General features: G+C 37.4%; 1 long non-coding RNA gene and 1 pseudogene across 2 annotated transcripts in view; both read right to left on the reverse strand.

Moving 5' to 3' along the window:
- LOC147683992 (uncharacterized) overlaps positions 1 to 15011 on the reverse strand; it is a 79061-nt gene that overhangs the window by 37380 nt on the left and 26670 nt on the right. The window lies entirely within an intron of this gene.
- Positions 4102 to 5245, reverse strand: LOC147684000 (uncharacterized; annotated as a pseudogene).

The following is a 15011-nucleotide window of genomic DNA, read 5'->3' on the forward strand; positions in this document are numbered from 1 at the left end:
TCACATTAAAAAAAAATTGCTTTTGCTTTATTAGTCCTTTTTATCTTTTCTTGGTCTCAAATTGTAACGTTCTTTACCAGGCACAGTCTGGTCTTGAAAAAGGATTTCTGGATCCGTCGTGTCGAGTCTTAGTTCGGGAGGCACAGCAGCTTGCAAAACATCATCATCTGCACGTTCTGATTGAGTCCATTCTAACTGTGCATCGCTAAAAGGCACGAATCTGGGAGTTTTCTCAAATTCAGAATCACCAATACCTCCCCATACCCACTTATCATACGGTAAGGGTAACGGGACTACTTTGCAATGGGTGGCATGCACCCAATTCTTTTTACCAGCTACTCTAACAGCAGACTGAGTTACTAACAAAACTAAATGCGGTCCAGTCCACCTCGGCTCCAAATTCTTGGTTCGTTGAAAATTCTTCAGCAGAACGTAGTGGCCGGGTTGGATCTTGTGACCTGGATCCGCAGATGCTGCCAGCAAACTGTCATAGACCTGTTGGTGGAGAACACGTAATTTAGCAGTCAAGTCATATAAGTAATCCACCAACATAGGGTACTCAAGGTCGCTATATTTCTTGGGCCGGGGAACACCCCAAACATTGGCCAGACGACCAAACACAATTTCATATGGGCTAAGTCCCACACGAGAATGTACTGTCGTCCTTGTTGACAAAAGAGCCAATGGCAAGGCATCTGGCCATGTAAGACCAGTGCTCGCTTGTACCTTAGCCAGTTTCAGCTTCAAAGTGCCATTATAGCACTCAACAAGACCAGCTGACTGGGGGTGATTCGCAGCGTGGAATTTCTGATTTATGCCCAATCCCGCACACACTTTCTTCATGACCTGGCCCACAAATTCACTCCCGTTTTCACTCCACACAATTCTCGGCAAACCAAATCTAGGGAAATACTCCTTGAGCAAAACCTTGGCTGTAGACAAGGCAGTATTATCCTTCAGGGGGTAAGCCTCTATCCATCTGGAAAAGACGCAAACCACCACAAGGACATACTTCAAATTATTGCATCTCTCCATGTGAATGTAGTCTAACTGTATCACCTCAAACGGATACGTCGGAGGAGCAAAATGACCAGCTGGAGTAGAAGTTCCCTTTCCAGGATTGTACATCAGACAAATCATACAATGCTTCACCACATTCTCAGCACATTTAGGAATTCCAGCATTCTGCCATACAGGAGCCAACAACATGCATATTCCTTTCGAACTTATGTGAGCCATTGTAACCACTGGGAGCACATACGCATCAGGCAACAACCATCGCTGGTGTTCCGACAACTCAACCCAACAACCTGTTGAATCCAACATACCCATACTTTCTCTCCACGTACTCACTTCCTTCTCAGTAGCTTCAGCCTGAATCAATTTCACACTTTCTATTGTGTCTTCACACATTGCACTTTCCGCAATCCATCTTGCTGGACCTGCAACATACATTCGACTCGTCATGTCTCTCGCCGTTTCTTTCGCAACCTCATCTGCAAAGGCATTTCCTTGACCCACATCGTCCACAACCTTTTTATGCGCACTGCATTTCACAATTGCAACCTGCTTCGGCAACGTAAGTGACTCAAGAAGTTCATTCACCAGTTGCCCATGCTGTTTTTTCGTACCATGCGACGTCAGGAATCCTCTCTCTCTCCACAGGCGTCCAAAACTATGGGCAACGCCAAATGCATACTGGCTATAAGTGTAAACATTCACTCGCTTTCCTTCTGACAACACGCACGCTCTCGTCAATGCTATTAGCTCTGCTGCTTGAGCTGAATTCTGTGTGAAATACGTGCTGTTTCAACAACTGTATGTAAAGTTGTGACAGCATATACTGCAGTCGTTTCTCCATTCGGAAGCTTAAAGCATGAACCATCTACCCATAGAGTACCATCAACATCCGAAAGAGGAGTATCCTTCAAGTCAACTCTAGCCTTCGTTTCTTCCTCTGTTCGAAGAAAACAATCATGCTGTTCCTGAACATCTGTCTCTACAGAAATCGGCAACAACGTAGCTGGATTCAACACATTGCATCTTTTGATGTGTACGTGGCTAGCCAAAAGTGTCAACTCGTAACCTGACAATCAAGCACTAGTAAGGTGCTGTGTCTTGGTTCTATTCAATAAGGTATCCACTGCATGTGGGACCATCACAATCAATGTATTATCCAATACCAAGCCAGCAGACTGTCAGATAGAAACAGCAGCTGCCGTTGTAACTCTCAGACAACTCAGCAATGCTCTAGCTACCGGTTCTAACGTCGATGAAAAATACGCACTTGGACGCTGTTTATCGCCAAATTGCTGTGTCAGAACTGACAACGCACAACCTTCTCTCTCGTGGACATACAATGTAAAAGGTTTACAGTAATCCGGAGTACCCAACACCGGGGCAGAACAAAATGCATCACGTAATTCAGAAAAACTCTTCTGACATTCATCAGACCAAAGGAGAGGATGCGGAGTATCTTTAAGAGTCAATGCCAACAGTGGTTTCGCTAAGAGAGAAAAATTCGGGATCCACTGTCTACAATACAAGGTGATACCTAAAAAGGCACGCACTTCTCTCTGCGTGGATGGCACAGTCATTTGCGCAATCGCTTGAATTCGTTCTGGGGTCAATCGCCGTCCCTCCTTGGACAAGAGATGACCTTTCGCTAAGAGAGAAAAATTCGGGATCCACTGTCTACAATACAAGGTGATACCTAAAAAGGCACGCACTTCTCTCTGCGTGGATGGCACAGTCATTTGCGCAATCGCTTGAATTCGTTCTGGGGTCAATCGCCGTCCCTCCTTCGACAAGAGATGACCTAAGTAGGTCACTTCTTGGCGGCAATACTGTAGCTTAGAAGGCAACACTTTATGGTGGAGGTCAGACAAATGTCGTAAACAAGAAAGAGTAGCTTCTTTACAAATCTTTTCGTCATCAGCAGCGACGAACAGATCGTCAACATACTGGATAAGAGTAGCACCAGGAGGCAACATAAAATCATCAAGCTGAGTTTTCAACGCCTGACTATAGATTGAGGGACTTTCACAATAACCTTGAGGAGCTCCATCAGTGCTAAGGGGTTTTCCCGCTGCACGCTGAAATTTCAAAAATGAGCCTAACGTGACAAGGCCAGCTCGTCATAAGCACAAGGCTGCCGTAAATCATGACGAGCTGGCCTTGTCATTAGCATCGAACAGGTTAAACCGGAAGCTTCGGCCTCCTAAAGAGAAGCCAAAAATATCTCTGCTCTCCTCATCAATCGGAATACTGAAGAAAGCATTCTTCAGGTCAATAACCGAAAACCAGGCAGCTGACGCAGGAATCAAAGTCAACAAAGCAGTAATATCTGGGACAACAGGAAACCGTGGTACAACAATCTTGTTGACCTCTCGAAGGTCAATCACAAATCGGTACACAGGTGGCTGAGAAGCATCAGTTTGTTTAAGGACAGGCAAAACAGGACTGTTACACACATTACCTCTCGTTTCTTCAACTACGCCCTTCTCAACCAAATCATAGATGATCGCTAAAGGAGCTCTCTCGCCATCACTCGAGATCTTATATTGAGGAATACGAGGTAGCCTAGCATTCGATTTGAGAGTAACAACGTAAGGTGGAATCTGCAAGAGACCAACATCATTGGGACCTGTAGCCCAAAGTGTATCAGGAAGAGAACGCAATTCCAGTGGAAGACAATCTTTAGACAAATACATTGGAGAAACCACTTTCTTACCCACCGTAAGATGTACTCCTTCGGGAGAACAATGCAATGTCGCAAACAATCTTTTCAGCAAGTCCAAACCCAACAGATTCTCACCACAACCAGTCAAGATAAGAGGAGCTTCCAATTCACAAGGACCAATAGAAAGAGGCATAGGACTAGAAACTGGATTTCGAACTGGGGCGCCAGAAAATCCTACTGAAACATTGGTCAAGCCAGACAAAGGTGCACCAGGAAGTTTAGAGTGCATAATAGAACTCTTCATTGCACCAGTATCCAAAAAGAAAAGGTTCTGCCACACCTAATGTAACCACTTCAACATAAGGTCCACTCTGGTCTACTGGAACTGACACTACTCCCTCTCTTTGCCCATGGCTGTCCTAGCAATCATTATAACCAGCACTCTCACCTTCGACACAGTAGTCCTCAGCATAGTACTGGGCAGACTGAACAATCGGAGCATTCTGTCTATCAAAACAGTTTGCAGAATTCTGAGGGGGAAGGGAACGCTCATTCCGGGGAAACACACCACGTCCCCTACCCCTAGGAGCTTGCTGGAAACCACCACGACCTCTCTGATCCGGTACACCATTCGCACGCTGTAACAGAACCGGACAACTATGCTTAAAGTGACCTTCTTCCCTACAATAAGCACACTGATTAGGGCCTGGGAGAAATCGCGGAGCAAAATACTCGGGCTTCTGTAGCAATCTCTGAAACTGTGGGGGTTGCTGGTACTGAGGCTGATTCACACGAGGCGGATAAGCTTGCTGCAAAATGACTTTCGTCTTTAAGTCTTTAGTCTTCCTCTCTACTTTATCCTACTCATCTTTATCCCTGTTCTCGTAATATTGTGCAGTAGCCAATATCTGGGCTGATGAAGAAACAGCCCATGAACTCTCTGAATCTTTCAACTTATTAGAAAGTTCAGGAAGCAAATTAAAGACAAATTTGTCCACAAACAACCGCTGACCACCTTCAGTACTCATGTCTTGACCACTATGGTCGATAAACGTTTCTTCAAACCTAGTGAAGAAATCAGACACACTTTCATCTTTCTTTTGTTTGCATGCTGCCAACTTATCCCAATTCACTCGTAAAGCAGGCATCATAGTTTATCAAATTAATAATTCTGCAAGGTAATTCCGCAACTAAAGGCTCAGGTTTAGCACCTCCTACCTGTCGACCATCTGCGGCAACAATATTAGCCCACGTATCTCCTAATTCCTGCGTATGATTCTCATTGCGAATCTTCGCCCACAAAGGTTGAGGGACTACATTGCCCAACAACATATCTATGTCAGCTAAATTCATGATACACGCATCAACTGTCTGGGACAACTCCTTGTAATAACCAGCAGGATTTTTACAAGGGTCAGGTAAAGTCTGCTTAAGAGCCAAGACCTCTACTCTCTTCCAAGGAACATGTACCCATACGTGCTGAAAATGAGCCGGTGCAGCCACAATACCCTGATTAGCATTAGCAACAACTGCCTCTCTCCATACAGGAGGAACTTCTCTCATGGGATACTGCTTCGCTTTCCTCCTAATGAAGGAATCAGGTTCGTACAATGTCTGAGGCGGTAGCCTAGACCTGAAGACAAGTAACGTCTCCACGGCATCTGTAACATCGGACTCCACTATCGTCCCTTGTGCAAAATCTGACTGAACATCAAGCACTTCTTGCGGAATCGGACCCAACTCATTATTCTCCCATTCCTGACGAAGAGAGGTACACATCATATCAAACACATACCTTTGCTTCTGCGGTTCCCACTGAAAGAAAACATCCATAATCGATTGCAAATTATATCTAGAAGCACTCACAACCCATCATCTAGCCAAAAGATCCAATACTGCCCGCTCTTCGGAACTAGGAAACTGACTACGACTCTGTCTACGCTCCAAAACAGGGGTCATATTCAATGACCCAAAGAGTGGAGACAAGAAATTAGCAACAGTCTCAGTCATTCGTTTTTGAGCAGAAGTAGCCATAAGAACAGGAGAATGAGTATTCTGAGGCTAAAAAGTGTAGGGACAAGAGCAGTAGAAGTCGAAGATACAGGAGTAGAAGGCAAAGGGGTTTGAGGCAAAGCAGATGGCAAAGTCAGTGACCCTGGAGGGGGTTGCACCGGAGGCGGCAGAACCATCTGTGTAGCAGCGGGTGGTTGAACAACAGCAGGAGGTTGAGCAACAAAGGGTGGAACAACTGGGGGTAATGGAGGCACAGTAGCACATACGGAGGTGGTAATCTCAACAGATGAGAGATCAAAGGATCTTTTTCAGGGTCTTCGTTCACTTTCGAAAGGGAAAGCGGCAAGACCGGATAACATTTATCGATAGCCATGCAACGCTGCCTATCTAAGACTTCAGTAGTAACAACTAGAGAGAGAGGGAAGAGACATTCTCAGTCCCCCAGGTTATTCTTATAATCAACAAAAGAGTGTCGTCAGAGGAAATTATTGCATACGGTATACAACTGTTACCACACATTTTTTACCACGCAATACCATAACCATGCATCTTTTACAACGCAAATACTTTTACCACGCATACATTTACAACGAATACTCTTACAACGCATGTACTTTTACAACGCATTTTGTATGTATATTATTTGTTAATTTAGTGTATTTTAAGTAATTTTAAATAGATTTATTTTTTTAGAGTACTATTGTTATTTTTTATAATAGTAAAATTTTAATTATTTGAGTATTTTGAGTTTATTAGAATATTTAGTGTAAGTATTAAATTAGTAAAAGTTATTTTAAAGAATTAAAAAAAATTGTATTATTTAAAGGAATGCAAAGTAATATTTTTTTTTAAATATATGAGTATCTATATATTGTTATTTGGTATTTGAATTATTATTTTATTATTACTTCTTTTTAATTAAAATTATTATAGTATGAAAAGTATGTTTTAATACATGAATACATGAATTAAAAAATATCTATTTTGAAAAGAAATGCATAGTAATATTTTTTTAAATTATATTATTTATATAATGTTATTTACTATTTGAATTTATTTTTTTAAATGTTTTTTTTAATTAAAACGATTATTGTATGGAAATTATGTTGTAAAACAAATTTAAAAACTATTTTAATTTAAAATTCTTACATTTATTATTTGATTTTTAAAAATATTTATAAATATAATTTAAAAGTAAATAATTTTATATGATTATTTAAAGTATTATTAAAAAAAATAATAAAGAAATAACATTATTGAAAGATTTGGTTCCCACGGTTTAACATTGATTTCTATGGGTAAAATTGTCCTTCATTTATTTTCATGATATTGGATATGTGTCCTGCGATACAGTTAAAGAATGAAGTACAGAAGAAGAAAGAATTAGAAAAGAAGGGAGATGAATCAAGAAAACAGGTAAGGAGACAAGGTAGTTAATTTATAAAATATACATTTATATAAAAATATAACGAATAAATAAATGTACACAATATACAGATGATAAACTTTTATTCATAATTTTATTAATTATTAAAAAAACAGTTAAAAAAAGAAGGTATTTTTAACGATTTATTACATATTTTTCTCGTTTTTTACATTATTGTAAAATGTTATAATAAATAATGTAATACTTTAATTATTATTAAATAAAGTAGTCCCTTTTTCATCGTTGCAGCAATCTATGACGTCATGACGTAAACGTGAGCGTAAGCGGCCATTTTGAAGAGCATCGTAGGAGGAAGCAGCTGGAAGCTGATCTGCGTCCAGGTAGGAAACATTTTAAACTTTATTGTAAAGAAACATTGTAAAAAAGGTATACATTTATTGTAAGGAAAATATAAGAAGAGGTTGCTATAAAAGTAAAAGATTTAAAGTACCTAGAAATGCATGTCGCTACTCGTATATCTAGAATATGCCTATGTCGGGTATGTGGGGAAAAAAGATCGATAAGTTTATATCGTACAAAAAAAGTTGTATTATATTACAAATATGTGAGAAGTTCTTTATGAATATGAATAATGTAATTTCTTTTAAAGTTTTGGTTAAAAATGCAATTTTGAATGTATCGAAAGATTTGGGAAAAGAAAATATAGAGAAAAATGTGGTTAGATAATTGTTTAAAAAAGCTTCTTTGGAAATAAACGATTGATTTTTTATTGTTTTTGGCAAATGGATTGTGTTTTGGAGATTTAAAGTTTATTAGAAAACAGAATAAAGAGATTACGTAGTTTGATTGGAATTTGTCGGTTTTTCAGATTTTAGGTTACAAAAGAAAAATGTTTGCTGTTTATTTTGGATAAATTTTTGTCAGCGAATGTGAGTTTAGATTGGAAATGGTAATATTTGAGGAAATATTTGTATACTTTTTTGTTTTTTTAATACGTTGTATTGGTAAAACACATTTAAAGAATATACCAGAATATTTTTGTACTTTAATACATGGAGTGCTATGAAAAAAATTATTTTGAAAAAGTGTTGATTGAAAATGCTTTGTATTATTTGGATTTTTGTAAGTAAAGGTTATTATTTTAAACAAAAAAAAAAGTAGCAGGATTTAACATTATGCCAAATAGGTTCGGGTTAATAAAAAATATCCAATCTGAAAAAAGATGGATTTTAAAAAAGTTTTTGAAATCGATAAAATGTGAAAATTTCTACCATTTTCCAAGGGAGAAGGATGGCTGAAGAAGCTTTTTCAAAACAATTTTATGGGGAAAAGTGAAGAGTAGAAGAGTTTTACATTTTTTCAAAAATGCATTTTTAAATCTATCAATAATTAGAAAAAAAGTTTGGAAAAATGTAGGTTATTTTTTTTACTTTATTGAAGAAAAAAATAACCTTGAAAAATATGGCTTTTTATAATGATTTGCTACAAAGAGTCCAAAAAATAGTTGCATAAAGGAGTGATTAAAAAAATAAAGTAAATTAAAGGTAAGGAGACCCGACTATTTTTTAGGATAAATTTGAATTTGAAAAATGATAGCCAATTTAATTTTAGAGAGGATGTACATTTTGAGCAAAGCAGGAAAGTAATGTGAAGGAGAAATTTAAAAAGTTAGAATGTTGGCAAGATTTTCTAGGTAATCTAGAGCCACACACAACGTAAACTGTTGTAATAGTTCCAATAGTCGCTCTGACATTTCTTGTTTTTTGAGTAATTCATGAGTTTAGACTACCTGTTAGAGTTTGAGAAATTCTCATTTCCTGAAAACTTTGCTCCTTCTTCAAAGTTTCCAAAAAAGAGTAGAAGTTTGGGTGGGGTTTTCCAATTACATGGTTAAAGGAGTTATGTCGTCCCTCTATGGCATTATTTGTTTTAGCCTCTCCCTGTAAGCAACTCGAATAACAGTTCCACCACTCCACATGGAAACGTGGCTTCCTCCTGCGACCCGATCTGCTTAGGTGTCCAATCCATGTGTCTTCCATATAATTTAGAATGGGTGCCAATTTTTCCTCATTTGTAATGTAATAATCTGATTCTGTAATGGCAGTGTAGTACTCGTCTACACTTTCGGGAGGGACAAAACAAAGAGCAGTTAATTTTTTTAATTCAACTTGTAGTTTGCTGTTTGACGAATATTCTGTAACTAGGGGTGTTTTTTGTAGTTTACGCCAGAATGCCTGGGAAAAATGGAAAAAACACCCCTGAATTTGGGTATCCGTGTACGTTTTGGTGATCACATTGATCATGCTCAATTCAAAATCCATAATTATTTTCCTAGGGCTTTGGTTTAGTTTTTGATTTAATAATAGATAAAAATTTTGTGTATGTTGCAGAAGTTTTATCAGGCAGCAAAATATATACTAGGGGGATTACACTATTGCTAATTTAACCATGTATAGTATAAATTTGGGTGAATGGATGAGGTGTGCTTTTAAACGTCCCATCTATCATCCAAATTTCAATACTTTCAAGTTTTACAAGGTTGCGGGGTGTACTAAAAATTAAAATCCGTTTTTGAGGGTTTTCATTATGATGCAGAAGGAAAGGTTCATCAGAAAAAGAAATAGTACGTTCGTGAGGTATAACTATGTCAGAAAAGGTATGCGGTGTATTAGTTTGTGTATTACTTGCCTGCTTTTGACGTTGAATAATTCTTCGCAAATTATGGATGGTAGGCATATTACTAGCTATATGAGTAGGGACATGCTGAGCAACCTCTCTTAAAATGGATCCTGTAGAATCATTGGAGGTGCTTGCAATTACTTTCATTTCGTTAACTGCTTCTCTTACATCAACCTCCATTGCAGAGGCAGAGTGGTTATGGTCAGTTGTTCTTACAATAATATCATCCACCGTAACCGCTCTGCCGCTGCAACGGGTTGAAAAGTAATTCACACACCTCCAATGATTCCTTGTTAAACTTATCCTTTCCTTACAATAAATGTAACCTTTATGATTCAATAGTCGGTTTCCTTTTCTGGACTTAATATATTTCGCAGTTAGATGAGTAAACATGTTCTAAAAAGAAATAAAATAGGAAATTTAGTTACTTTATTGTGTTTTAAAAAATTATCTTTTAAAAAAGAAACAGTTTCCCTAATGCAGCACTTTATTGGTGTTTGAATAGTAAGTAATACCCCAACACTATGCATTACTTTCCCTACTGCAGCACTTTCCTGGAGTTGGAATAGTAAGTAATATCTCTACACTATCCAGCACTTTCCCTACTGCAGCACTTTCCTTGATTTGGAATAGAAATTAATACCCTTACAGTATCCAGCACTTTTTCTCCTGCAGCACTTTCCTGGAGTAGGAATAGTAAGTAAAACACCTACACTATCCTGCACTTTTCCTACTGCAGCACTTTCCTGGAATAGGAATAGTAAGTAAAACCCTTACACTATCCAGCACTTTCCCTACTGCAGCATTTTCTTGGAGTTGGAATAGTAAGTAATACCCTTACACTATCCAGCACTTTTCCTACTGCAGCACTTTCCTGGAGTTGGAATAGTAATATATACCTCTACACTATCCAGCACTTTCCCTAATGCAGCACTTTCCAGGAGTTGGAATACTAAGTAATAACCATATACCGTTCAGCACTTTCCCTATTGCAGCACTTTCTTGGAGTTGGAATAGTAAGTAATATTTCTAAACTATCCAGCACTTTATCTACTCCAGCACTTTCCTGGAGATGGAATAGTAAGTTATACCCTTATACTATCCTGCACTTTCCCTACTGTAGCACTTTCCTGGAGTTAGAATAGTAAGTTATATCCCTAAAATATCCAGTACTTTCTCTACTGCAGCACTTGCGTAAAATGTGTTTTACGTGCAATTTTATTTTTTTACCTTTAAGAATGAAGCTTTGATTTCAGATTTGCATTTTCTTGGCTGGTCTTTGTGTCTTCGATTTCAAAGCTCTATTTGAGTTTCTAATGGATGGAAATAAATAATGTAATTAATGTAATTTTTTACTATGTTGCTTTTAAGTATTTTCTGTTGTCGATTTTCTGGAGATTACTCTGTTTATGTAAAAGTAAATGGGAATGGAAATGTTTTTCAAAATTTAACTGTTAATATTTCCTACATTTATTAGGATATATGACTGCTGCCACATTTGAAAAATTAGACTAGTATATTATTATTTTGTAATTAGCGTACTGCAATGTCTCAAAAATATATATTCTATTACCTTTTTTGTTTGGATGACGTTTAAATTCTCGAAGTCGGTAAAATTTCTGTATTTATTCTTAAGTGATATCTCCTGATATAATTGAAAAAAAATATGTGTATTAATTTATTTATTTACGTCGGGTATGTTTAGAATTATTTATAAAAAGTCTGAAATATACCTTCAAATTATTTTAGCACAGTAGTGTTGGCAGATTTTTAAAGTCCAATTTATTGGATAAACGTCCTTTGCGTCAAAACATGCAGTTGTTCGACTATTAAAAACAAATATTTAGACATGTTATAATAAACAAAATATTTAACTGTAATAAATTATTTTCATGACATTTAATTAATCCTATTTTTAAATACGTATTTCTCGGTTTAAAAAATGTCGGGTAATCTTAATATGTATAAATGTTTGTTTCATTTTAATATGTGTGTTGGAAAAAATATATATTTTCTAATAATATTACACATTTTTGATAAATTAATGAATTACTTTAATATGTCGTAAAATATTTAAGTAACTTACTTGTAAACCGAAAAATAATTCTCCAGAGTTTTGATTTTGCTTTTGAAAAGGTGAAAAGGTCAGAGAGTCAGGTTTGGCGTCTGGTCACTCTGGTAGTTGAGGATCAACTGTTTTAAAAATGGTGTCAGTCTCGTATTTATAAGTTTTGGGATACTGCTTCAGTTTTTTAAAAAAAAGACAGCTTTGGTACGGACATTTTATATATGTTTTATTTCTGTGTAAACTTATATTTTAAAACTTAGATTAAAGATATGAAAATAGCGTTTATCGTGCCGTTTTGGCATCCATTTTGAAAGTAGTGTTGTGGTATTTTTTCATAGAAATAGTAGTAGGACTATCGTATGACTTATTGAAAATGGCGATTGTTTGACATTACGTTTCTTATTGAATTTGATGGCTTACAATTATTAATTACAGTTATTTCAATATATGTGTAGTATTTTTTAGTGGATTCGTTGTGTAAGTAATAAGTTTGATATTTTAATACTCTAGTATTAATTTTAATACTCTAGTATTAATTTTACAAAAAGGTCGGATATTTGGTTATTACGTTGTAGTTTTATTTACATTTTTTTAATACACTTCCCCACCCAAAACCCCTATTTTCCCTGCATCCCGTTCCAGGTTTTATTGTACAAAAAAATATATATATATTTAATTTGCGTTGTAATGGTGTGCGTGGTACATTTTCGTTGTAATTGTATTTTTCTATTTATTGTGCTATATTGCGTTGTAATAGTACTCGTTGTAACAACATGCGTTGTAATAGTTATTGCGTTATAAAAGTACGCGTGGTAACGTCATATATCCATTGCATACAGCACAGGATTGAGAAGAAGGAGATCAAATCAACCTAAGAGGAAGTCACTTAGGGATTTCTTAGGAAGCCCTCACTCACCACCCTGGGTGATGACATGCTTCATCATCGGGCCCACCAGGAGAAGCCGAATGCCTCCCTGGTGTGCTACAACGCCAGATTACTGCGGAGCTGGTTTTGTTGTGACAGTGGTGTGAAAAGTAGTGGGTTTTAAAAAATACCAACAGGCTATACCAAACAAAAACCTTTATTCTGTGGTTTGCCGGGCATTGGTTAAAATATATGTGTCAGGAACATTTACCAACTATTGTGTTGGGTGTTTTCCCCTTTACAGTAGTACACAATAGTTACATATGATACTGTATGCAGTGCAAGATAATAGGAGCGAGCGTTTGTGCCACACAACATTTTAACTATAGTCAAAAATAAGTCTAAAAGTGTATAACAATTCCAAATCGGAAACAACCTGGTCAAACTCGCTTCCTACATATGTACAGGCCGGTCCATATTTAGCTTACATGGAGTACAGCCAACAGACACCAACCACGTGTGGCAGAGAATGAAGGCGAGAATGTGCTAGCATAACATACTCTTGGCATTGCTGTGGGGAGGGGGAGGGGAAATGCGAGACGGCCACCAAGACAGGATGTGGCATAATGGCTAGAGGCGCGAAATGAAAGTAAAAAACGCGGCCGCGAACAAACGGAAAGTGCCATTATTGGGTGATACTGTGGGTCAGCCAAACATAAGATAAAGTAAACATGCGTGGCTTACCAAGGTCCATTAGATTAGGTAAATGCAACTAGAAAAATAGAGAAAGGTAGGCGATTAAGCGGCACACTGACAGAGAAACGGGGACTGGAGTCAGGTAGCGACCTTAGAAGCCACATACAACAGCAGTAACTGGCCGAAGTCTAGGGGTATGAGCGTATATGAGCGTTGCCGTAAGCTTGTAAGCCAAAGGGCTAGGGCTAGAGCTGGTGAGCTAATTATCGCAAAGGCACAAGGAGAGTGGCGGGCGGATTGGTGTCAGTACAACGCGTTGTATTACAACGCGTTCCGTTACAACGCAGATTTTACAACGCGGGATCCATTACAACGGATGTCATTACAATGCATGGCATTACATCGCAAATGCTATTACAACGCATGGCATTACATCGTAAGTATAGGTAAGTATACCTTCTTAAAAAAATGTTATTTAGTTTATTGTAATTAATTTATTTAAAATAATTTAATTAAAAGACATTTTAAAATTGTCATTAAATTAATTTAATTAAATAATATCTATTTAATAAATAATAACTATTTAATAAATGTAATTTTATTAAAAATAGTAATTAATTTAATTTAATAAAAAAAAGTAATTAGTTTAAAGTACATATTTTTTATAATGAAATTAAATTAAATTAATAATAATTATTTATTTAATTTAATAAATTTAATTTAAAAATGTAATTAGTGTAAAATAATTAATTTAATTTATTAAATATATTTTAATCAATTTTAAAATGGTAAATATAATTTAATTATCCCTAAACACAAACCCTGCCCTAAAACCTAAAAACACCCCTGTACCCCAAAACCCAAACCCTGCCCTAAAACCTAAAAACACCCCTGTACCCCAAAACCCAAACAAACCCTACCCTAAAACCTAAAAACACCCCTGTACCCCAAAACCCAAACCCTGCCCTAAAACCTAAAAACACCCCTGTACCCCAAAACCCAAACCCTGCCCTAAAACCTAAAAACACCCCTGTACCCCAAAACCCAAATCCTGCCCTAAAACCTAAAAACACCCCTGTACCCCAAAACCCAAACCCTACCCTAAAACCTAAAAACACCCCTGTACCCCAAAACCCAAACCCTGCCCTAAAACCTAAAAACACCCCTGTACCCCAAAACCCAAACCCTGCCCTAAAACCTAAAAACACCCCTGTACCCCAAAACCCAAACCCTGCCCTAAAACCTAAAAACACCCCTGTACCCCAAAACCCAAACCCTACCCTAAAACCTAAAAACACCCCTGTACCCCAAAACCCAAACCCTGCCCTAAAACCTAAAAACACCCCTGTACCCCAAAACCCAAACCCTGCCTTAAAACCTAAAAACACCCCTGTACCCCAAAACCCAAACCCTGCCCTAAAACCTAAAAACACCCCTGTACCCCAAAACCCAAACCCTGCCCTAAAACCTAAAAACACCCCTGTACCCCAAAACCCACACTGTGCCCTAAAACCTAAAAACACCCCTGTACCCCAAAACCCAAACCCTGCCCTAAAACCTAAAAATACCCAAACACCCCAAAACATATACATCAGTACCCCAAAACATATACTCCTATACT

The sequence above is a fragment of the Lissotriton vulgaris genome, chromosome 11, assembly GCF_964263255.1.
Source record: "Lissotriton vulgaris chromosome 11, aLisVul1.2, whole genome shotgun sequence".
Lineage (NCBI taxonomy): Eukaryota > Metazoa > Chordata > Amphibia > Caudata > Salamandridae > Lissotriton > Lissotriton vulgaris.